Source organism: Echeneis naucrates, chromosome 10 (genome assembly GCF_900963305.1).
Source record: "Echeneis naucrates chromosome 10, fEcheNa1.1, whole genome shotgun sequence".
NCBI classification, from domain to species: Eukaryota; Metazoa; Chordata; class Actinopteri; order Carangiformes; family Echeneidae; genus Echeneis; species Echeneis naucrates.
In genome coordinates, this window is record NC_042520.1 from 24,133,834 (window position 1) to 24,157,466 (window position 23,633).

Sequence of the window (23,633 nt, forward strand, 5' to 3'; positions counted from 1 at the left end):
TTTTCCTAGTTCCTGTTAATATTCGTGCAGCAGCGTTCTGAATTAACTGAAGGCCTTTTAGAGATTTGTTTGGACATCCAGATAGTAATGAGTTACAGTAGTCCAGCCTAGAAGTTACAAATGCATGGACTAGTTTTTCTGCAGCATCCTGAGAAAGGATGTTTCTGATTTTCCTAATGTTTCTCAGGTGGAAGAAAGCTGCCCGACTAACTTGTATTATGTGAGGGACAAAGGACATGTCCTGGTCAAAAATTACTCCAAGGTTTCTTACAGTGGAGCTGGAGGCCAAAGTAATGCCGTCCAAACTGATGAGATGATTAGATAGTATTTTTCTGAGGTGCTTAGGACCGAGTACAATAACTTCTGTTTTGTCAGAGTTGAGAAGTAAAAAATTTCCAGTCATCCAGACTTTTATGTCTTCAAGACATGCCTGCAGTCTGACTATCTTACTGACTTCATTTGGCTTCATTGATAGGTACAGCCGAGTATCGTCTGCGTAGCAGTGGAAGTTGATGCTGTGTTTCCTGATAATGTTGCCTAGAGGAAGCAGATAAAGCGTAAAGAGGATTGGTCCAAGTACCGAACCCTGCGGGACTCCATGACTGACTAGAGTACATGAGGAGGAGCTGTTTTTTACATGAACAAACTGATGTCTATCTGATAAGTAGGATTTGAACCACTTTAGTGAAGTTCCTTTAATTCCAATTTCATGTTCCAGTCTCTGTAGTAAAATATTATGATCTATGGTGTTGAATGCAGCACTAAGATCTAGTTATAAATATAACTTTGTCAGACGTGATTATATTTTTGTTGTCAAAGTTGAAAGCCTTTTAATTTTGTCCTGGTCTAGGTCTCAGTGTGTCCCTTTCGTCCTTTTGTTGTCACTGTTTTTACTCTTTCTTTGTGTTTGCCCTGGTTCCTGCACCTCGTCATAGCAGTCTCAATGAATGGACATCTGCTTCCCCATCCTTGCATCTTACGTACATTCTGGCACAACAGCTGACTCGTACCATTGTGGTCCAGTTTTGTTTTTGGGCCCCTGAACATTAAGTTGAGTTACATGATTTTTAGTCATTTAGTCATCAACACTTCACACACAGATTCTGATGTAAAGGCATAGAGTCGCATGGTTTAACGCTTGAGTACATTTTTAAAACACAAACATGACAGTTTGTACAACAGTGATTCCAAAAAACATGTACATTTATACTGAAAACATTATATGTAGAATCCTTGCAGTTCCCCTTTCATAGAAAATTGATTGTGATGTCCAGCTTCTTTTAATCCAAGTTCCAAAAGTTAGCATTAATTATTGTTGTGAAATGTGCAGCCACTTAATGCAAAAAATTAAGAAAGCCATAGTGGTTTGTGCTGTTGCCCCTCAACAAGAAGGTCATGGGTTCACTTCCCAGGGCTTTTCTGTGCAGAGTTTGCGTGCTCTCTCTGTGCCTGCGTGGGTTTCCTCCCACTGTCCTAAGACAGGCATTTTTGGGTTAATGGGTAATTCTAAACTGTTCGTAGGTCTGAGTGTGAGTGTGTACGATTGTTTGTCTCTGTCTGTCTCTGTGTGTTGGCCCTGTGATGGACTGGCGACCTGTCAAGGGTGACCCCGCCCTCACCCAGTGTGAGCTGGGATTGGCTCCAGCACCACCCAAGACCCAGAAACGGATAAGAGGTTGAAGATGAAAGAATGAATGGCATGTTACAACAAACACATTTGTCCCTGATTGCAATCAGTGCACTGATTAGGCCCCTGATTAACCCTTTGTGCATAAGAAAAATTTTCATTGAGTCAAAGCTGAAGCTGGAAATAGATCTGTAAACTAGGATGGATGTTTACAGATCATTTACAGTTTCTCCTTTCCAGGTGAGTTTGGATGAACCTTTGGTGTGTTTCCATCCACAATGATCAGACTTGGTATATTTGTTGTTTGCATATATGCACATCAATACACTCATCTGTTGCACTCTCGTATGCTAGAAAAGACTGTGTGAGTGTAAATATTTAGAGCAATTTCTTTTTCAGCAAAGACAAGATAGGGATATTGGACAATCAATTCTGTTTGGGTTCTCACAAGAGAGGAAGCCGACTGATCCCAGTTGTTGAGAAGAGGAAGCGAATACACATATGGGAGATAAATTAGAAACTAGTAATACCAATTACCTTTATCATGGGAACAATTCATAATTTATTTTTACTGAGAAAAAAGAGTGACAAGAAATGAGCAAGACATGAACTAAAACAGTACTGAAAAATCTGCTAATCTGCCATTTATTGGCAGTGCCTGAGTGTTATGTGGAACCTGCCCAAGAACTGAAGTGGTGGCTCAACATATACAGAATGAAGTTGTGTTATTCTATTGTCTATCACTGATTTGTGTTCATTGAGGCTGATGATTAATCTGATCACAGTATCATGAAAAGGATTTCTACTCCATTTTATTTAACCCTTGTGTGGTGTTCGGGTCTGTGGGACCCGTTTTCATTTTTTATTAAAAGAAAAATGATACAATGAATTAATTTTTCAAACTGAGACTCACTGGCTTTGGCTCATTTTCTGTGAAGAACATATATCAGAATACATATTTAATGAACACACACCATACACCCCCCCTACACATTTCTATTACATGTAAGATGTCCGGGTCCACTGGACCCGGGGCTAATAGAAGTGTGGAAATTGATGTTTTGTATACCACACGCACCCACGCTCACACCCACGCGCACACCCACACACACACACACACACACTCTGCACAGAGGGCCCTGGAATTGATTTTGGAAGTTTTTGATGATGATGTAGAGGGAGAGGATTGAGAAGAAGAGGTTTCAGAATTTGAGGATCACATTTCTGACAGTGACTCTGAAGAAGATGATGAGATTGAGCATCAGCTAGTTCCAAAACAAAGACGAGCCACAGGACCAAGCAGTCAGCAGCCAGCCCCAGGCCCAGAACAAGCCAGTCAGTATGGAGCAAGTGAGGAAATATGGATGTCAAAAAAATCTGAAATTGAATGGTCTTCTCGCCCCAAGAAAAGAGCCACCCCGCAAGGCTGCCAATGTGATAAGGATGCAACCAGGGCCAACACGGATGGCAGTTACTCACACACAGGACATCAAGTCTTCTTTTGAGCTTTTCATCCCAGATTCCATCCAGGAAATTATTCTTGACTGCACTAATTTAGAAGGAAGACGTGTTTTTGGAGAGAGGTGGAAGGAAATGGACCAAACCCAATTACATGCTTACTTCTGAGTTCTCATCCTTGCTGGAGTTTTCAGGTCCAAAGGGGAATCTGCAGAATCCCTGTGGGATGCAGAAACTGGCAGAGAAATTTTTCGTACAACAATGTCTCTGGAAAACTTTCACATCATTTCCAGGATTATCTGCTTTGACAACCGAGATGACAGACCAGCTTGACGGCAGAGAGACAAACTAGCTGCCATCAGGACAGTGTGGGACAAGTGGGTGCACCGCCTCCCCCTGCTGTACAACCCTGGGCCAAATGTCACCATTGATGAACAGCTGATGCCATTTAGGGGCCGCTGCCCCTTTCGGCAGTATATACCATCTAAACCTGCAAAGTATGGTATAAAGATCTGGGCTGCCTGTGATGCCACTTCCTCATATGCTTAGAACTTACAAGTCTACACAGGGAAACCTGATGGAGGAGCCCCCGAGAAAAACCAAGGAATGAGAGTTGTCCTCGACATGTCTCAGGGACTCAGTGGACACAACATCACATGCGACAATTTTTTTACCTTGCACAAACTGGGACAGGAGCTCCTGAAGAGGAAGCTGACCATGGTGGGAACAATAAGGAAAAACAGGTCAGAGCTCCCACCTCAACTGCTGACTTCAAAGAACAGGCCTGTCAAGTCTTCCAAGTTTGCGTACACGGCTGACACATCCCTGGTATCCTATGTGCCAAAGAAAGGCAAGAATGTGGTACTCATGAGTACACTGCACGGGGATGGAAGAATCTGTGACCAGGAACATCACAAACCAGATATCATCATCATCATCATATAATGCCACAAAAGGAGGGGTAGATAACATGGACAAGCTGGTGACGGCCTACAGCTGCAAACCGAGGACTCTACGCTGGCCACATATTCTTTGACATGTTGGACATCTCAGCGTACAATGCCTTTGTCATTTGGATGGCACTGAACCCAGAGTGGAAACGAGTGAAGCTCCAGAAAAGACAGCTCTTTCTTGAGGATCTGGGAAAGGCAATGGTGAGACCACAAATTGAGAGAAGAAAACATATCCCCAGAACCCCAGCCTCTGCAGCCATGGTGAGGAGGATTCAGGAGGAGAATGCTGGTGCCCTGTCCACCCAACCGGCAGAACCACAATCTGCAGAGCCTGAAGTAAGTGTGTGATGCTGTTGCAGTACATGTCTGGCACTCATGTCTTGTGAGAGAGAGAGAGAGGTGTTCGTAAAATTCCTGATCTTTTCATTATTCTAGGTTGTGAACACCAGCAACAAGAAGAAGCAGTGCGAAGTGTGCGGACCCAAGATGGACAGGAATTTTTTTTTTTTTTTTTTTTTTTAGAGAAACACAAGAAACTTGTGCGACAAAAAATGGACCAGACTCAGTGATCACCTTCCTAGCAACAAAATTTCACACTGCTCTATGTTCCCTACAGATAATATCCAACTAGACCAGTGAGCGGTGATAGCTATCATGTCTTTGGGGTCATCAGGTGGGAACCTCCTTTCACCGGTGTTTCGTCTAGTTAGGCCCACAACACCTCCAGAAGGCTAGACCGTGAACACTGGCTTCCCAGAGTCACCCCCCTAATGCCAGCCATCACCACTTCTCACACAAAGACAACTATCTCAAACAGCACTACTATCACCTACTCTGACCTCTCACCAACTGCACCAGTGAAAGCGGGGTAGGGATACAGACCCTGGTTCGGGTAGGGGGGAGAAATAGAAGAGGTGGAGATAAAAGTAGGGATGGGATACAGACCCTGGTTCGGGTAGGGGGCATGAAAGTATAGAGGGCGCAGGAGGTGGAGGCAATACAAGCTGCATTAGTAGATTCAGCAACTAAACTCACCTAAATGGTCCTATACTCAAACGACACTCCAACACAGGCCAGCTTACCTGTACTAACTACATGGTGTCAAAGAGGCACAAACACAAAAGGAACACAAAAGGAACTATCTCAAACACCACTGTCAACTACTCTAACCTCTCACCAACTGCACCAGTGAAAGCGGGGTGGGGATACAGACCCTGGTTCGGGTAGGGGGGGAAAATAGAGGAGAGAGAAAAGTAGGGATGGGATACAGACCCTGGTTCGGGTAGGGGGCATGAGAGTATAGAGTGTGCAGGAAGTGGAGGCACTACAAGCTACGCTAGCACACCAGCAGATTCAGCAACCAAATTCACCTGAACAGCCAAAGCCAACACTCCAACACAGGCCAATTCTCCTAGGCTAACCGCATGGCGTCGAAAAGGCACAAACAAAACTATTTCAAGCAACACCACTGTCAACTACTCTAACCTCTCACCAATTGCACCAGTGAAAGCGGGGTGGGGATACAGACCCTGGTTCGGGTAGGGGGGAGAAATAGAAGAGGTGGAGATAAAAGTAGGGATGGGATACAGACCCTGGTTCGGGTAGGGGGCATGGAAATATAGAGGGTGCAGGAGGTGGAGGCAGTACAAGCTACGCTAGCAGATTCAGCAACTAACCTCATCTAAATAATCCTAGTAAAATCAACACCAAGTAAAATCAACACACCAACCCAGGCCAACTCACCTGGACAAGCTGCGCTAGCAGATTCAGCAACTAACCTCATCTAAACACTCCTATATTCATGATGACATGACAGAGCAAACAGTGGTCTCAGTGAGCGTTTGTATATTGTTGAACTGTCCCACCACAGAATTAAGAAATTACCAAAATTTAAGATTCCTCTGGATAAAACAAACAGTATGATGTGGATCAAATCTGAACTGCATATGGCTCCTAACTGACCTCTACAACTGATTAGCCTGATTGTTGAAGGCCTATTTTGTGAGGGTCCTGTGGAGATAACCAGGAAATGGCGTTTGGCACCTGAGGTCATAAACATGACCACAGGATGGGGAACCTCATGATTCTCTCTCAGGGAAACAGTTGGCAAAGGATTATCAACACCATTTGTTCTCCCAAGAGGTTACAAATATAAAACTAAAGTCACAGGATAATTGGCAGACTTCTCTAACCCACTTAGGTGAAAGATCTTTGTATCTACTCAGCTGACTAGTTAGATACGACTCTGACTTAGTGCTTTCTTGTGATTGATTTATGTTGTAATCTGTGTGGTGTTTTGTTTAATATTTGTTGTATTACATCTTTAAAGCTTGGCTTCATTCTCTCACCTTGGAACTAGAAAATTGCCACCACATATGACTGTTTTTATAGTCACCACAATCATGGACATTGTGTTTCCTGGTTAAATTAATCTAGTGGTGCACCAGCTCGCTGATGGATGACCTGAGTAAAACTGAGAAGGGAGACATCGCGAAAGGCATATAAGTGAGGAAGGCAGAACAAGAAAGAGAACCCAGATCTTACCCACAGAAATTTGGGGTTAAGAAGAAGTTTAGTCATTCCGGTCAAAGTTACGTGTGCAATTGTATAAAATATATGTGGTGAACAATCACCAGGAAGATCTTTTGTAGAGAGGGTAATATCAGAAAGTTCCATTGAAACAAGTTAAGCAAACAGGAAAATTTGTTGAGCACAGGGAGGCAGTGTGAATATACAAATCTGTTTTTTTGACAGTTGACATTCTGTGCTCTGCTTTTCAACATGACCCCCGATAAACATTCATGCCAATAAAGCAACAGAAATGAAATGAGAGAATGACGAGGCGTGTAGGGCGGTGGCGACGTCTCTCACGCTCTGACTAAGGGCCATGCTCCTCCTTCACATTTAATGTTGCTGCAATCTATCAGAGTATCCATTTGTCCGCTGTCACCCTGCCATCTATCCATCAGGACTCACTTCACACACATTCAGACACACACACTCAGACACACCTACATTAGGTAGACAGTCGCTGGCACTGCTATAAATGACTCCATCAACTCCACTATTTTCATTGTAAACACGAGTCCTCCCTGTTGTTTTTTTTTTTTTTTGTTTGTTTTTTTAAATGAGATTTATATTATCTGACATGACTGATGGAAGCCTGTGATTGGCTGGAGGAGAATGATCAGCTGTTTCAGCTTTGATAACAATTTTCTTTTCACATCATTCTTTTCTTTTTCACATTGGAGTCCAGCTTGTGGCATCAACCAGAAAGACTGACTGACTTTCCGTCAGTCTTACTTGATTTGCTCATCAAGTAAAAATATTCCTGTGTGATCTAAGGCGTTAGTTGTCAGCCATTTATTTTTAATGACCAAATTTTATGTAACCTTTTTTAGTTGTTGTTGACTACTTCATTTTTATGACTAATTTTGTAATATTTTTTACCTTCTTCATAATCATATTTAACGGTTTCTATTCTTCATTTCTCTTCTCCTTTTAAAGATATAACTAAAAATAAAGCAACCTTATGGCCATGAAGTCGATATGATTCCTCCTATTTGTGCAGTGATAAAATGCAGAACACCCTTATCTGTTCACGAATCAATCATTTGCAGAATATCACACAATTATTATTATTATTATTGGCCAATGAAATTAGGCAAGTCATCACGCCATTGTTGTCCACTGCTGGAACTTCCCAGAATGGATCTCAGAGACACTGATCTATTGATATCGCCAGGCTTTAATAATGCTGTCAGGTTTTGCAACACTAGCATGAATGATGTGATGGGAAGACCCATCCACAGAGCTTACGACAGTAAATATTGGATGGGTTGGCATTAAATTTGTGCAGACATTTAAGTCACCCAGGAAATAAAGTTTAATGACTCTGAGATACTAAATGTGATCTGATTGTGGATAGTACTAATTTTCTGCTGGGCTGTGTGTGATCACAAAGGCACAACACAACAACAATTATTATAAGATGTCCGGCTTGTAAATATGGAATAAGCAATTATTCATGATGGAATAGTTGCAGTAAATGACTGGCCTCGACCCCAGGATATACTTTTATCCCGCAGTATCTTATTTTGAAAAGAAACAAGTTCCTAACAAATCAAGTAGAAATGTGTATTCATATAAGCCTGAAATATTTCATCAAAACAATCAAAATAAAGTGTACAAAAATGGGAGCTGCCACAAAGGCAACACAACAAACCTCACTGCAAACAAAACGGTGTAGTCTGTATGTGATCCTGTGCACTTCACTCACATGTGTAGAGACCTTACAACAGTTGCTGAAGCACACAAATAAGGGGCTCTCAATGCTTAATGGAAGCTGAACAGGGATATTACCCTGCAAAATCAGCAACAGCAACATCACAACATCAACAACTGTGGAAGCAAAGCCTCCTCTATGCTAACAGACATCGACAAGAAGGTGAGACTGGGCTGCATTCACAAGAATTCAACCACTATATAAGGTTCAGTGATGTCAGAAACAAACCTTTCGGCGTTGCATAGTTGATATTACTACACACTGATATTTACACTAATGACAGCTTATGTTGACTGAAAAGCAAGATCAACTTTAGCAGAAACATTATAATACCATTCACACATAACCTACTGTGTGTGTATGTGTGTGTGTGTGTGTGTGTTTCATGCATGCCTGCGATAGAAGTGATCAGCAGGATTTATTGATTCCCATGCTCTCATTCTCATTCCTGGGCATGCTTACTATTTATGATTTTTTATTCAGTGAAATATCAAATCCGGCATTTCAAATGAAAACACAACTATCTCTGGAAGTAGAAAGATCTCAAAATATTTTATTTGCTTCATAATACATTGGCAAATAATGATCCAATTCACATTTTTATGAAAATGAAATGCAATCATTTTCAAGAACCTATCTAACAAAAACTAAAAAAGCAACAATTAGCCAGGTGTGGATAGTGTGGCAAGACGTGGCATTAGGAATTTCCCTTTCACTTATCTTTCTGTTGATTTGAATTGCTGTTGAGACCTCCCTGGTCACCATACCCTTTGTGAAGATCAGTGGTCCATCGTTGATCCATCTCATGATTTCAAACACATCCATCTTCCAGAGAGATCAAGCTGCCCTCAGAAGCTGTACTTCTGTTTGACAGGGTTTAACTGTGGTTACAAAACAAGAAAAAGTGTTGAGCATGAGGGGTTCAAACCCTACGCTGAACTTCTGTTGGACCCAGTCTTGGCAACTGTGTACTCTTGGGATCCAGGGTGATTGTTGTTCATAAAGAATGGTCACAGGTGATGGATGAGCTGCATAATGCCCAGAAATGTTTGAAAGCATCTTTGCCACAAATAAGTCACCAACTACCCCTTTTGTGACTGGCAATGGGCACTCGAGAGGCTTTCCACACTTGAAACTTTTCTGTTTCTTATTAAAACACTCAGCACACAAAAGTGAGACGATGCCAGCAAAGTTATTGGTGGACAGAAAGCACTTACTGTATATCAGCTGGCAGGAGTAGCATAGTCACAGAAAACATAAAATGTGAAACAAGACCAACATGCTGAATAGAGGTTCATTAAGCCAGGGGTTCTTTATCCCAGAGGGAAACCCTCTGGGCCTTCAAGGTATTCAGTAAAGGCCTAAGAAAAAATACTGAAAGAATATTTGTACTACTAATGATATGTATATATATTTATTTAAATATTTTTTCATGGATTTTCATTCAGTCAGTATTAGTAATCATTTCTTGATCATTGTTATAAACTTGGACTAATATTTCTTGGGAAACAATGGGTTAGTAGAATAGAATGAGAAATGGACCAATCACATTTTTTCTTCCAATGGTATCTGGGTAGGCTATCAAATCAGCAATTCCTCCTGTTATTCAAGTCAATGTGGGCATGGATTTGAAATTGACAGGTGTCTTGGCGGGCAGCACGGCGGTGTAGTGGTTAGCGCAGTTGCCCCATAATAAGAAGGTTGCGGGTTTGGTTCCTGGCCTGGGTCCTTTCTGTGCAGAGTTTGCATGTTCGTTGCATGTCTTAATGTTGTGAAGCCAGTTGGGGCACTGCTTTACCCTACCCTTTCAAGTGTGTTAAGCTGTGCAATTTGGCCTTGTACAGATACAAACTGAATAGATTTAATTCAGTCAACCAACATTGAAAATGTTGGTTTTTGATCACCCACCTGCAGCTCATCTCCACCAATTTAGCCCTGTATATAGACTCCAGCATCACACTCACCCAGTTGCCAGATTGCTCTTAGCCCTCATGCAATACTCTCAAGCACTCAATTCCAGACTGAGTCCCTGTCACCAACCCTGCCTGTACCCGACCACGTTTTCAGCCTCTGTGTCTCTGGAGTCTGTCTTCCCAGAATTGCTTGGTAAGCTGCGCCTGAGGATTCTTTACCTTCTCCTACCCTCCACTGAGTAGGAGTATTTATTGCTCTGGTCTGCACCCTTGCCCTCATTACACCTCTCACAAAGGACCCCTGAACCCGTCCACGAATTCTGGACATGCCCCAAGGCCTTTTGTTCCTGCTTACCCTTCATCCGTCTATTTTTCTGCTGTGGTCACTAATAACGGTCATTACCAACTGTCCATCGATGTTTGTGCTGCAATTGGGTTCATAAACAATCCTGTTACATTGGGAACTTTAAATTGCCTGAAGGTGTGAAAGTGTTCATCCATATGTATCTTAGCAGTGTGATGGCAATGCGCTCAGTATATGTTACTGTACCAGTCAATCTGGGATGCTATTCACTTCCTTGTGGAACTTGATGGAATAAAGGACATAAGTAATAGCAATCATCATATCATATATTGATTAATCGCTCAAATGATAGATAGATAGAAAAAAAGAACCCTCAACAAAGATGACCAATATTGTTTTGTTAGCTTTGCAAATTTGTATATTTACATTTTTAAATTCAGTTCCTTTGTTTGTCCCACAGTGAGGCAATTGCAACAGCTTCAGCAGCATGGAATAAAAATCAAAGCAAAAATATGAAATGGGGTACAAAACGGACTGAGGTAAAGGAAGGGTCAAAGTGAAATAACTAGGTAATAAGGAGTTATATATAAGGGTGTATGGGTTATTTACTTTTATATGTATCTTATTTGCAGATGTACATGGTCTGCTTGGTAACAGGTTGTGAAGTCTTAGAACTGCAGCAAGGCATGATCCCTGTGATTTTAAGTTATGTTTTGTAGTGTTGTTGAAGTGTAACTGTCTTGCAACTATGTCTGATTCATCGGTCTACCGTTAATGTTTTACTATATACTGTATATCAATGTGCTCAGCTGGCATTTCAGAGGAAATGTGGATGACGCTAACACGTATCATGTCAGCTAAATGTCACCAATTATCAGCAGCCTCTTAACTACCAAATAATGACAACAGACATATGACTGGAGGCTTATGACCCAGTCAGTTAAAAGAGAGTCAACTGAACACCTGTGACACAATGAAGCAAACAGGAAGCAGCTTTGGCTTTGCTATAATGCCACCACCTCACATGAGACTTGTGGTGAGTTTGATGACACCTGACCGGTGTTGTTAAGATCATTCAGTAAGACAAGACTGATGTGACAAAAGCTCCACTGTTGGCTATTTGTGAAGCGCAGGGCCAAACATTCACAGCAGCAACAAAAAGTGGAAGTGCCATTTCCCTCTATTTTGGGATTCCAGTTTTATTTTTCAGTATGAACAAGTCTTTGCTGCTTTCCACATCCAAACGTGTTTCATTTTCATATGTTATAGACAGTGATGGGGATAACGGAGTTATTATTATTATTATTTTTTTTTTTTTTTCAGAAAACAGTACTTTAGTGTGACTTTGGTAAGCGATGAAGCCGCACCGATCGATGGATTGTATGAGCATTCCACCTGACACAGGGACGTTATATTAACGTTGGTCCTTGGTTGGATATGGGTTGCAACGACAGCCTTAGAAAACTAATTAGTAGAGCTGGCAAGCAACCATCATCCAGCATGTAGTCAATGTTAGCTTACTATAATTAGACGTCAAGCCAACATTAGGTTTTTAACGTAAACCCAATTTTCAAACCCAATTTTTTTTCTTCATCAGACCAACTAGATCGCTAAGTCGACGGGCAACAGCTGTTTTCACTATTCTTCCTTGGTTAATGGGCATGAGACAATCGCATAAATTATGATAATTGGCAGAAGTAGAGTAAAATTTCACGATGAGCCAATCACAGGTAGAGATGGGCAGGCGTTGTTTACATAAATTCAAAAGCACGCATCATCAGACACAAAATGAAAGACACGAGTGAGTCAGTCAACGAGAAACTGGAATGATGAGCCCAAATAATCCAAAAGTAGCCTTCTCTAAATGGAAGTATAGCCATTACTTGACCTCCAAGAAATTAAAGGAACAAATGGAATGGTGGCTCTAAATTCAGACACATTTGAACATTTAAAAATGTACTTGAAAGTAACGCAATAATTACTTTCCACAGTAACTAGTTACTTTTATAATTTGTAACTGAGTAACTACTGTATTTATCGGACTATAAGTCACAGTTTTTTCATGGTTTGGCTGGTCCTGTGACTTATCCTCAGGTGCAACTTTTATATTAAAATATATAATTTCACATGCTTGTTATTTTCACACTGACAGCAGCTTGAGGGCGCTCTAGGCTTGTGTGCCAGTATCTGCTACTCCTATTACTCCTGTACCACTGAAAATGTAAAATTTAAACAAACTCAGAAAGACTAAACAAACTCAGAAAGACTGAATAAACTGAGAAAGACTGAACATCAATGCCCAAAAAAAGAAAATCATATTCTGCAGGTTACAAGCTCCAAGTAATGAAATATGCAGCCGAAAACAGTAATCGAGCAGCAGAAAGAAAGTTTGGAGCGAGTGAGAAATTTGTGAGGGACTGGCAAAAGGCGGAGGATACTCTAACTGCAATGAAGAAAACAAAATAAAGCTAATTGTGGGCTTTAAGCTAGATGGCCCCAGCTAGAGGAATAGGTTCCCAAATGGGTGCTTGAATAACCTGCTGCTGGGAGAGGCTTGTCAAGGTTGCAGTTATGTCTCCATGCCCAGGTAGTGGCCAATATGAATATGAATATGAATGACTTTGCAGGAGGACTTAATTGGTGTTACCGCTTCATGCAACGTAACCGCCTCTCGATCAGAGCACGGACAACGATGTCACAAAAACTGCCAGCAGACAGCCAAGGTCCACAGATTCCGTGAGTTTGTTGAAAAGCAAGTAATTCAGCGCAACGTGACACCGGTTCATATTATTAACATAGACGAGGTCCCCCTCACGTTTGACATCCACATGGGCCGAATGGTCACAGTGAAAGGGCAAAAGAGTGTGAATATAGTGACAACTGGTCATGAGAAATCACACTTCACAGTGGTGCTGGCATGTTGTGGAGATGGATCAAAATTGCCACCAATGATAATTTTTAAATGGAAAACCATGCCAAAAATCCAACCTCGCTCAGTTGTCGTGGCCGTGAATGAGAAAGGGTGGATTGATCAAGAAATTATTCACTTTTGGCTTACCAAGTATGACACTAAGCGTCCGGATGTCTTCTGTTGAACACGTAAAGCCCTGCTTGTGATGCGAGCACATCACGCCACAGTTCAAAGATAAGTTAAAGGTTTTCAACTCCACCCCTGTCATCATCCCTGAAGGCTTAACCAAAGTACTCCAGGCACTTGACATCACGGTGAACCCAAGCTTTCAAGGCAGTCTTGCGTCATCTGTGGGAGGAGTGGATGATGGATGGAGAACACAGCTTCACGGCAGCCGGGAAGTTGCGCCATGCAACTGGATTGATCGACAACCGAAACCATCATGTCGGCACTCAGAATTGGAATTGATGCTGAGTCTAACGCAGAAGAAGAAGCAGCGCGCCGTCTACCTCCGGAGTTGGCGGAGTTGCTCTGAAGTGTCACTGAGGATGAAGAATTCAATGGACTTAGTGATTTGTTGTGAGATCGAGAATTTGGTAAACTTGTTATGTTATGTTGTGTATGCTATAGTTATCTGAATAACTTAATTTGTTACGTTAACATACCAGACACCTATTACGGCTGTTGTTCTCTATTCTATTGTTATAACTTTAACTTGGCTTTTAACATGAAATGTCTGTTCTTGGTCTTTGATTTTATAAAATAAATTTCCCCAAAAAAATGCGACTTATAGTCCAGTGCAACTTATATAGGCTTTTTTTTCTTCTTCATTATGCATTTTGTATACATTTATTTATTTATTTATTTTATGCATTTCTCCGGATCAACTTATAGTCTGGAAAATACAGTAATTTAGTTACTATTTGGGGAAAATAACCAGTAACTAATTACAGTTTTAAAGTAACTTGTGTGACACTGGTTATAGACCTATCCAATAAAACTATCAAAACAGAAAAGGGATTTTTTAGCCCTAACCCTTTTCCATGCAAGCCCTGCACAACACAACTGAAGTACTATCTATGTTTTAAAGAAAAAAAAAGGTGAAGCACTGCTCTAGACTTTTAAATTGATAAAGAGGTTGAAGAGGATGGGTAAAAAAATGGAAACAATCTATAGTGAAGAATGAAGTGAAGAGTTGGAAGATGGATGGAAGACAGGCTGATGTGTTGCTCAGCCAGGACCTATGACCAGGCCATGCAAGACACACAAACACAGAGTCAGAGGGAAAAAGAATCAGAGGGGTATAAGCCCTAACAGTTAAAGTAAAACACCGATTAACATTTCATCTCAGCATGGTCGAGTCAATGTTCACTCATTGGGTCTGCCTCATGTTTTAACACAATCTTTTGAGAGATACCACACATCTTCAGCAATTTCCATTGCACTCTCTGACCTCCTCATTACTCTCCAGTCTTTCCTCCACATTATACAGTAACCTATCAGTTTGATGAGAAAATGCCTCTTCGGCACAGGCCTGATGAGAAAATAACTCAATCGAATGAGAGCTGATCTGGTTATAATGAGAAAGGATCAATGAAGGGAAGATCTTGATAATATGGGTGATAACAGGAAAACATCTCATGAGAGGAGATGTAATGTTACAATGAACTCTCTCTATAACTAACTCTATAGTATTCAGGGAACTTGGATTACAGTGCAGATATTTACATTGCCAGAGAAGCTTATTTCCTTCATGCAGCCACAAGGTAAACAGTCCTTGCGCTGAAGACTCCCCCGCTGCACCACTCACACTAAAGCGTTAAGTGAGATGAGGTGATTCCATGAAATTTTCACATTTTTTTACATTTTTTTTCCACACAGATGCCTTTTGTGCTGCCAGCACTGTACAACAATTTAAGATGGGAGAGGCTGGAATAGTCCATAGTTATAAAATGTTAGCTCCTTCAAGGGAAATGCTATTCATAACGGCCACACCTTTAAACAAGTTTTTCCATGACATGGAAAGGTCAGTAAATATCTTCAGTTTGACGGTCTGTCTAATGTAGTTTGTGGTAGAGTAATTGTTTCAAAGAACATTTGAGATTGGTCTTAGAAATTGTTTTCTTATGAGGTAAAGTCATTGTGCCCAATGCAATCCTGTGATCCAGAACAAAGTAAGACAGCTACTGACTCGATTTTGTTTCTGACTTTTTGATTCAAGATACTCCACAATTTCATGTTTGGGATTTAATATTATTGTATTTGATATCCATCCATCCATCTGTTCTTCATCGCGCTTATCTGTGGAGTGCTGCAATTAGGCTGTAGCCCAGCTGTTGTTTGGTGAGGACTGGGACACCATGAATGGCTTGACAGTCTACCACTGACATTGAGAGACATATAACCATTCAGTCTCACATTCACACCTATATGTATTAGATATGTCATATCAAATTCCTTTTTTAAAATATATAATTTAAAAAAGTAAATTGTCAAGTATTTTATGATGGATCAAATGTGTGAAATCTTGTAAAGTCAGACTATATTGATGTCCATGGGAAAATGACACTACTTCTCACTTTCTTTATTATCTCAGTAAAGATCTTTCTGATCATTCATTGTCCTTAGTTCCAAGTCTTCTTCAATACGAAATTATATACATATATATATACATATTTATTTATTTATGTTTTATTTTGTTTATTTGTTTTTAAATAGTAGCCACATTTAGAGGAAAACAGAAGAAATCATAAAGCAGAGAATGTATTAGGGGAATACTCTGAATGACAGACTGAATCACACACAGCAACCTCATAGTGGGTTGCTACTTTTGAAGCTTAAGGCTACTTTTGAAGCTTAAGGCAACAGAATTTACTACAGAATTTTACTTTACGGAGTTTACTTTAGGAGTTTACGGAGTTTACTTTAGTTTACTTTAGTTTCAGTCTCCAGCTGTAAGTGCTGTAAGTCCTGTTAAGGCATAGTATTAAATATTGACTATGAAATATTATCTATTATGGACAAGGTAATTTTGTATAATTTGATCTATCATAATAATTATTTCAATTATTTTACAACATTATATCCTCATATGTGAAATTGAGTCAGAATTAAACATCAAAATAGTAATTTATCAAAATGCAGAAAGTGAAAATTAAATTGATAATTTAGACAGCTCCTAAATGAAGCAAAGGAAACTGAAGGAAAGAAAAGGAAAAGAAACAATGGAGCATGTGGTTTTGTCAATGCCAATAGATTGTCAGTGGCAGAATGTGGATGATGCACTAATGTTTGTGAAATATATTGACATTCTAAATTTACCGTGAATGCGAGCAGGTTTTTTGTCTGTGTGTTGGCCCTGCAATGGAATGGCTACCCGTCCAGGGTGTACCCCGCCCCTCGCCCAATGTGAGCTGGGATTGGCTCCAGCAGCCCTGTGACCCGGAAACAGACAAAGCAGTTGAGGATGAATGAATGATTACTGAGGAAATCAACTGCATCAAAAACATTTCTTCCGAGTTCTAGAATTGGTCAGGCAATTGTGCTGGCATAAGTGCACGTTGTTGATGTGTACCAGGAAGCCTTTATTTGTAAAATTCCTAGTGTCCTTACTTGTCATAATAATAAATTGTTATTTTCCCTGAATAATTGGGAATAACCTTTTTACAGTTTTCTTCTATAATCCCAAATATTTTTTTCAAGAGACCAAAATAATTTTCAATTGTAGAAGTAATTTTAAAATTAAAACAGAATATACCTCATAACTTGACCAATATTTTTGTGGCATGGTTCCTTTATTTCAGGTTTTTATCACTAGTCTTCTTTGACTGACTTAAAGGTAACCACTAAAATTGCAGCTCTCTTTCGCTCTCTGTGTGTGAATATGGCCCTTGCCAAGCAGCTTAACTTGAAGCTGTTGTCAGTTTTAGTCGATCAGGTTGGTGTCATTCCAAATTTGTTGCTATCCTTGTGAGAGGCATTGCCTCTGGGGGTACTGAGTCTTTCTCGTGTGGCATCTCTCCACATCAAGGGACTGCCATTCTTCATACATGAGCTAATTTGAATAGACTGAAGCGATGGATTCTTTTATTTCCTACACACGCATTCCCCATGTGAATGTTATGTTTTGCTCTGGAAGACAAAAGCTGAATTTCCAACTTTGTTGCTTGCTGCAAAAAGGTGTGGATATGTTAATACAGGCCTGTAGACAAGAGATAAGAAATAAATACTCACTTTGATGTTGATTGCAAATTATTTCAGGCTTCGAACAAGTGCATGTTCATGCTTAGATTCACATGCACACACTGGACTTACTGAATGAAAATTATAGTCACAGTATATATCCAAAGACGCCCACTCTCTCACTCATCCCCTCACTCATCTTCGACTGCTTATCCATTTCCAGGTCGATCGGGGGGGAGCTGGAGCTGATCCCAGCAATGCTCCTGGCGAGGGCAAGGTACATCCTGGATAGGTCGCCAGTCCATCGCAGGGCCAACACATGCAGACAGACAGAGATGAACAACCACACACCACTCACTCTTGGTGTACCTGGAGGAAAACCCATCCAAGCACAGTGAGAATATGCAAAAAGGCCCCAGGCCCAGGAATCTAACCCACAACCTTCTTGATGTGAGGCAAAAGAACTAACTACTATGCTAACGTGCTCCCTCACAGAGGTCCATGGTGCAAATATAAAGATTGTAAGTGAATTAGAATTAATTAGACATGAACAGTACAAAGCACTCCCTTGGTGGAACGTAGCTATTTCCAAGCTCTACAATGACTATAAACTTACAACAGACGTTTCACGATATGCATCCCTATATCCCAGAATACATGGGAATAAAACCTGACAATCAATTGTCACCTCTGGCATTAACCTTCTGAACAAGCAGTTCTTTGACTCTAGCAGAAAATTACATTATGTTCCTGTTCAGCACTGCTGGATTTGTAAAAGTAATGTCCAGGATTATATTTGCCAACATATACCAATGTTATTGATATAATTATGGTGCATTACAAAAAAATAAACACAAAAAAAACCCTCTTTAATCATGCCCAGCATCCAGTTTTTACTAATGTTTGCTGATTATGTAATTCCAGGGGGCAGCCACCCAGTGATGTCATAACATGCTAATTAGATTTGAAAATCTACTCTGTTAATAAACCTTAGCTTATCTTCAAGTTGTTTTTTATTTCATTCACAGTCACCCCTTTATCTTTAACCACTTTAATACCAAAGCCTTTTAAAAAATTCTTGATGTCAATATCCATGATGTAAGGGGGAAAAAGAAAGAACAAAAATAAAAATAAAAACAGAATAAAAAAACTGGCACAGAAGGTTTAACTTGCCTTCATCACATGAAAAAACAAAAAACATTTTTTTAGACAGAAAATTCAATAGATCACAAACTGATAGCACCTGTCCGAGAGCATTTAACTCAGACAGCATTTGATATCTCCTCCCTAAGCTCATTTGCATGCATGTATCCGTCTGCACTCATTGATGTGTTTAAGCACATTAAGGCTTCGCCCAATCACTGTGGTCCCTGCTCAGACTCCTCAAGGAAAATCTGTCCATTATTGGCTCATTTTATCTTCTGTGGCTTCTTGCCTGTCTATTCTGAAATTGCTCCAGTTGAACCTCTCTTTATCATGACGGCTGCGAGTGTTCAAGCACCCCATACAGACGCCACGGCTGTGTCATATCTAATTTCATTGTCTGGTTTCACAAGCAGTGCTTTGAAGCAATAAAAATCTGTACAAGGTCTTTTCATTCTTTATATCTTGTCAAGTCCACGCAGGGGGTATATTAAGTTGAAATATATTTGATTATTGTACTAATTGTGATTAATCATAACTAAATGTTTCTGCTGTAGTTGGATAGTTTCATATTTATTTCACTCACTCACAAATCTTCTTCCACTTTTATCTATCGCGGGGGGTGCTGGAGCCAATCCCAGTCAATACTCTGGGTGAGGGTGGGGTACACATTGAGAGAGACAGTGATAAACAAACACTCACACTCACCCTCAAACTACAGGCAATTTAGAGTCACCAATTAACCCAAACATGCATGTCTTTGGATGGTGGGAGAAAACTGGAGTACTCGGAAGAACTAACTAACTACTAACGACTATGCTGCCATGCTGCCATCATATTTATTTAACAGTTAAAAATATCACAAATGTAAAAGTAAATCGTGGAAGTAGAAAGCTATAGCATGCAGATTATTCATTTAAAAATAAAAAAAATTATATTTATTAGTAATGGAGAAAAATATAAACATCAGAGCATAGTGTGATAAAATTCACCTTTTGCAGGTCAGTCAGAAATACCACCTTACCTGTCTTGCTGTGAGGTTAGAAATGTATTATCATGCTTCTATAACCTCTTTGATAAAAGATATTTATGTAGCATGAAGTTATTACAGATGGAGTCTGTGGAGAGGGGTGTGGTTTGGTGCGAGCTGCAGGAGAGAGAGTGCTGTGAAATAGAGCTCAGGAGACTAGTGCCAGGTGAGTCAAGTAGCACAGGTGCAGCTGCTCAACTCATTGCGTTCTCCCTCTCTCTGTGTAGTAGTATGCCAGCCCCTGGAGTTAAAAGGAGGCGAATCTCTGCCTGTGAGGGGAGCTGCGGACAGAACGGCAGAGTGAACAAATGCTGCAAGTGCCGGGCGGCTACGGACATGGAGTCGCAACACCTATTATTGTATTTGTGTTATTGTATTGCTTTGTGAGCAGAAGCCAGAATAAAAGAGACCGAGTCCGTGTGTCTCTGCGGGAGAATCCATGGGGTAGCAAGGCGGCTACAGAGTCTAAACCAGGTCTGAACCAACCTCAAGCCCGCCATCTAAATAAAGACAGACCATTCACTACATGATTAGATGGGGGAAGAAGACTTAATAGATCCTTGTGGATTTGAGGATTAAAGCTGATCTCCAATCTTCATCAAATGCTCTGCTGTGGAGAAGCCCAGTGGTGCCAAAGTTCTCAGTGTCTACATCACTGAGGATCTCCTGGATAGTCAACACTTCTCAGGAGCCGGATGCACTTCCTCAGGCCGAGGAATTCCCTCTCCCATAGCTACCGGGGCACTGCGGTGAGCATCCTGATGAGCTGAATCACCTCCTGGTATGGCAGCTATAGAGCCTCTGATAGGAAAACCCTCCAATGTGTGGGGAGAACGTCTGAGAAGGTCATCTATGTTTCATTACCACCCTGACAGCATCTATATCAAAGGAAATGTGCAGGAAGAAGACCATTTGTATTTTGAGGAACTGTGCTGATGTTTGTGCTGCTCCTATTCAGCATTGATAGAATAAAACAGGAACAATACCAGGTTTCTCTCCAGTACTGTAGACAGGCTGACAGAGAGTCATAGCTCAGTGGAACCACTGATTCCTTTAGCTCTTAGCAGTGATGTTTTTTTTAACTAGGAAATTGTAACAATCAGAGCCAAAATTCATCAGCTTTATCGGCAACAGTTTTTTATGCCCAGTGAAAATGCAAAGGCTACTGAGGCATCATACAAAGTGTCTCTACTCATCACAAAAATGGGAAAACCCCACTGAATTCGAGAGACTCTAGTTAAGCCTGCTGCAGAAGTTATGGCAAACATAATGCTAGGGAAGAAAGCCAGTGATGACATGCGCAAATTACCTCTGTCCAATGACACTGTCAATGACAAAATTAAAGGGGCGTACACCAAATTACAACTCTGGTGTGCACGTATCGATCACCATGAATTTGACTGTTTCCCCACTCTAGAGGACTTTCTTCTCGAAACTGAAGAGACCCTGGATGAAGACACCATCACAGCCATAAAGGCTAAAGGCCAAGCTCTCAATACAAGAAGGCAATAGTCTTGTGGACATTGCATCAGATGGAGGTCTCAAAATGTCATTCAAACAACAGCACTTAACAGACTTCTGGGCTCATCTCCTTCCTGCACATCCAAAACTTGCAGTCTGCCCTCAAAGTGTTCATGCCCTTCCCAACTACATATAACTGTGAGGTTGGGTTTTCCACACTTGTTGGTTTGAAAAAAACAAAAAACAAAAAAAAAAACAAAAAACAGTGCAACAGATTAGATGTGGAGCCTAGTGTGAGACTGAAACCCTCCTCTTTGGAGGTGGACATTCAGATACTGATGTGTGATAAGCAGCACACTCATTAACATTCACATTGAGTTTTTGATGGGAAGCTCAAAATACAAAAGCCACAGATCTATTAGTTTTGTAATGTACTAGTTTTTGTATGTAAAATTCCAGTCATTTCAGTAACATTGGACATTAAGGGCAGCATTTTTCAACATTTTATTGTTACTATAATTACAAATATATACTTTCTATACCCACCACTTTAGTTTCAAACTATTGGCTCTTTAGAATGACATTAAGTGGGACCTATAGGCTGTATAATTGCAGTTTTTTTCACATGTGCAGTTCAGTTGTTCAGTTTTTTGTTATTAAGCTGCAGCTCGTGAAATGAAATTCGTATAAGAATGTCTGATCATATCATTGCATTTGTGTTTGAATAATTGTTTTTTTTTTTGTTGTTTTTTTACTTTAAACGGTAGCATATTAAACATAAATTTAGCTTGTTCTCCATATTTTGTTTGTTTAAAGTGGAATTCTGTTTGGTGGTCCTCAGAAAAAAATTGGAAGATAAAGTAGTTCTTGGGCTAAAAAAGTTTGAGAAACACTGCTCTAGACTATACTACTCTCATTTATTATCATCAGGGTGTAACAACAATTCTCTAAAAACTCATCAGTTGATTCTGCACGCTGCTGCACCAAAAATAACAGGAACTCGAAAGAGATCACATTTCTGCTGTGCTAACTTCTCTTCATTGGTTCTCAATAAAATTCAGAATAGAATTTAGATGGCAGACGGCATCAGATCCAGGCTCCTCAAGTCCTGTGCAGATCAACTGTTGGATTATTGAGCACATGTTCAATCTGAGCCTGAAACTGGGGAGAGTGCCGCAGCTGTGGAAAACATCATGTGTGGTTCCGGTGCCCAAGACACCGCACCCCAAGGACTTCAGCAGCTACAGGCTGGTGCCACTAACATCTCACCTGATGAAGACCATGGAGCAGCTTGTCCCGGCTAGTCCTTGTCCATCTCTGCCCCCTTGTGAGCCAATCACTGGATCCACCCCAGTTTGCCTACCAGCTGGGAATCAGGGTGTCATCTTACTCCAACACCGGGCTCTCTCTTACCTGTAGAAACCTGGGAGCACTGTGAGAGTCATGTTTTGTGGTTTCTCCAGTGCTTTCAATACCATATAGCCTACACTTCTGAGAAACAAGCTGGAGCACACCAGGGTGAACTATCACCTCACGCACTGGATTCTGGACTATCTCACCAACCATCCACAGTATGTGAGGACCTGGGACTGTGTGCCTGGCTGCGGGGGCCCCGCAGGGGACTGTCCTGGTTCCGTTCCTTTTCACCCTCTATACTGCAGACTTCTCCTACAACACACCCAACTGTCACCTGCAGAAGTTCTCAGATGACACTGCAATCGTTGGGCTCATCACAGATGGGGACGAAAGAGAATACAGCGGACTGACACAGGACTTCGTGGACTGGTGCCAGTGGAACCGTCTCCAAATCAACTTGGGGAAAACTAAAGAACTGGTGGTGGATCTCCGCAGAAGGGCACCCTGCCCTTCAACACCGGTGAACATCCAGGGGACAGACATGGAGATGGTGACATCCAACAAGTACCTGTGCTTTCACCTAAATAACTAACTGGACTGGACCCTGAAGACAACCGCACTTTACAAGAAAGGCCAGAGCAGAGCTATGTATAGATATATATATATATATATATATATGGATGATGAACACTTTGACATTCTCCAGTCAGAATGTACTACGGACACCTTGTTGCCTAGTAACCCTGATCTGTCAGTCACTCAATGTGATGGGACGTTTTCAGGAAGTGGCTCAAAGCTGAGAGGCTGTTTACACAATCATATGTCAAAACTAGAGAGAGCTGAATGAATACAAAAATGCAGCTTTCACTGCCTTTCTGCCAGCTTTCTGCCTATGTCATGTGTTTTCTCACTGATTATCCTTTTTCCATACACATGCATCAGCAAACCAGGCGCCAGAAAGTAGCGTGACGCCATCCACTGTCTCCATCTGTCTTTGGGGACTCCTCACG

The 23,633-nt window shown here is 40.9% G+C and overlaps 1 pseudogene; it reads left to right on the forward strand.

The window, feature by feature from the left end:
• Positions 1-23,215, forward strand: part of LOC115049618 (piggyBac transposable element-derived protein 4-like) — a 44,179-nt pseudogene extending 20,964 nt beyond the window's left edge.
• The last annotated feature ends 418 nt before the right edge of the window (positions 23,216-23,633 follow it).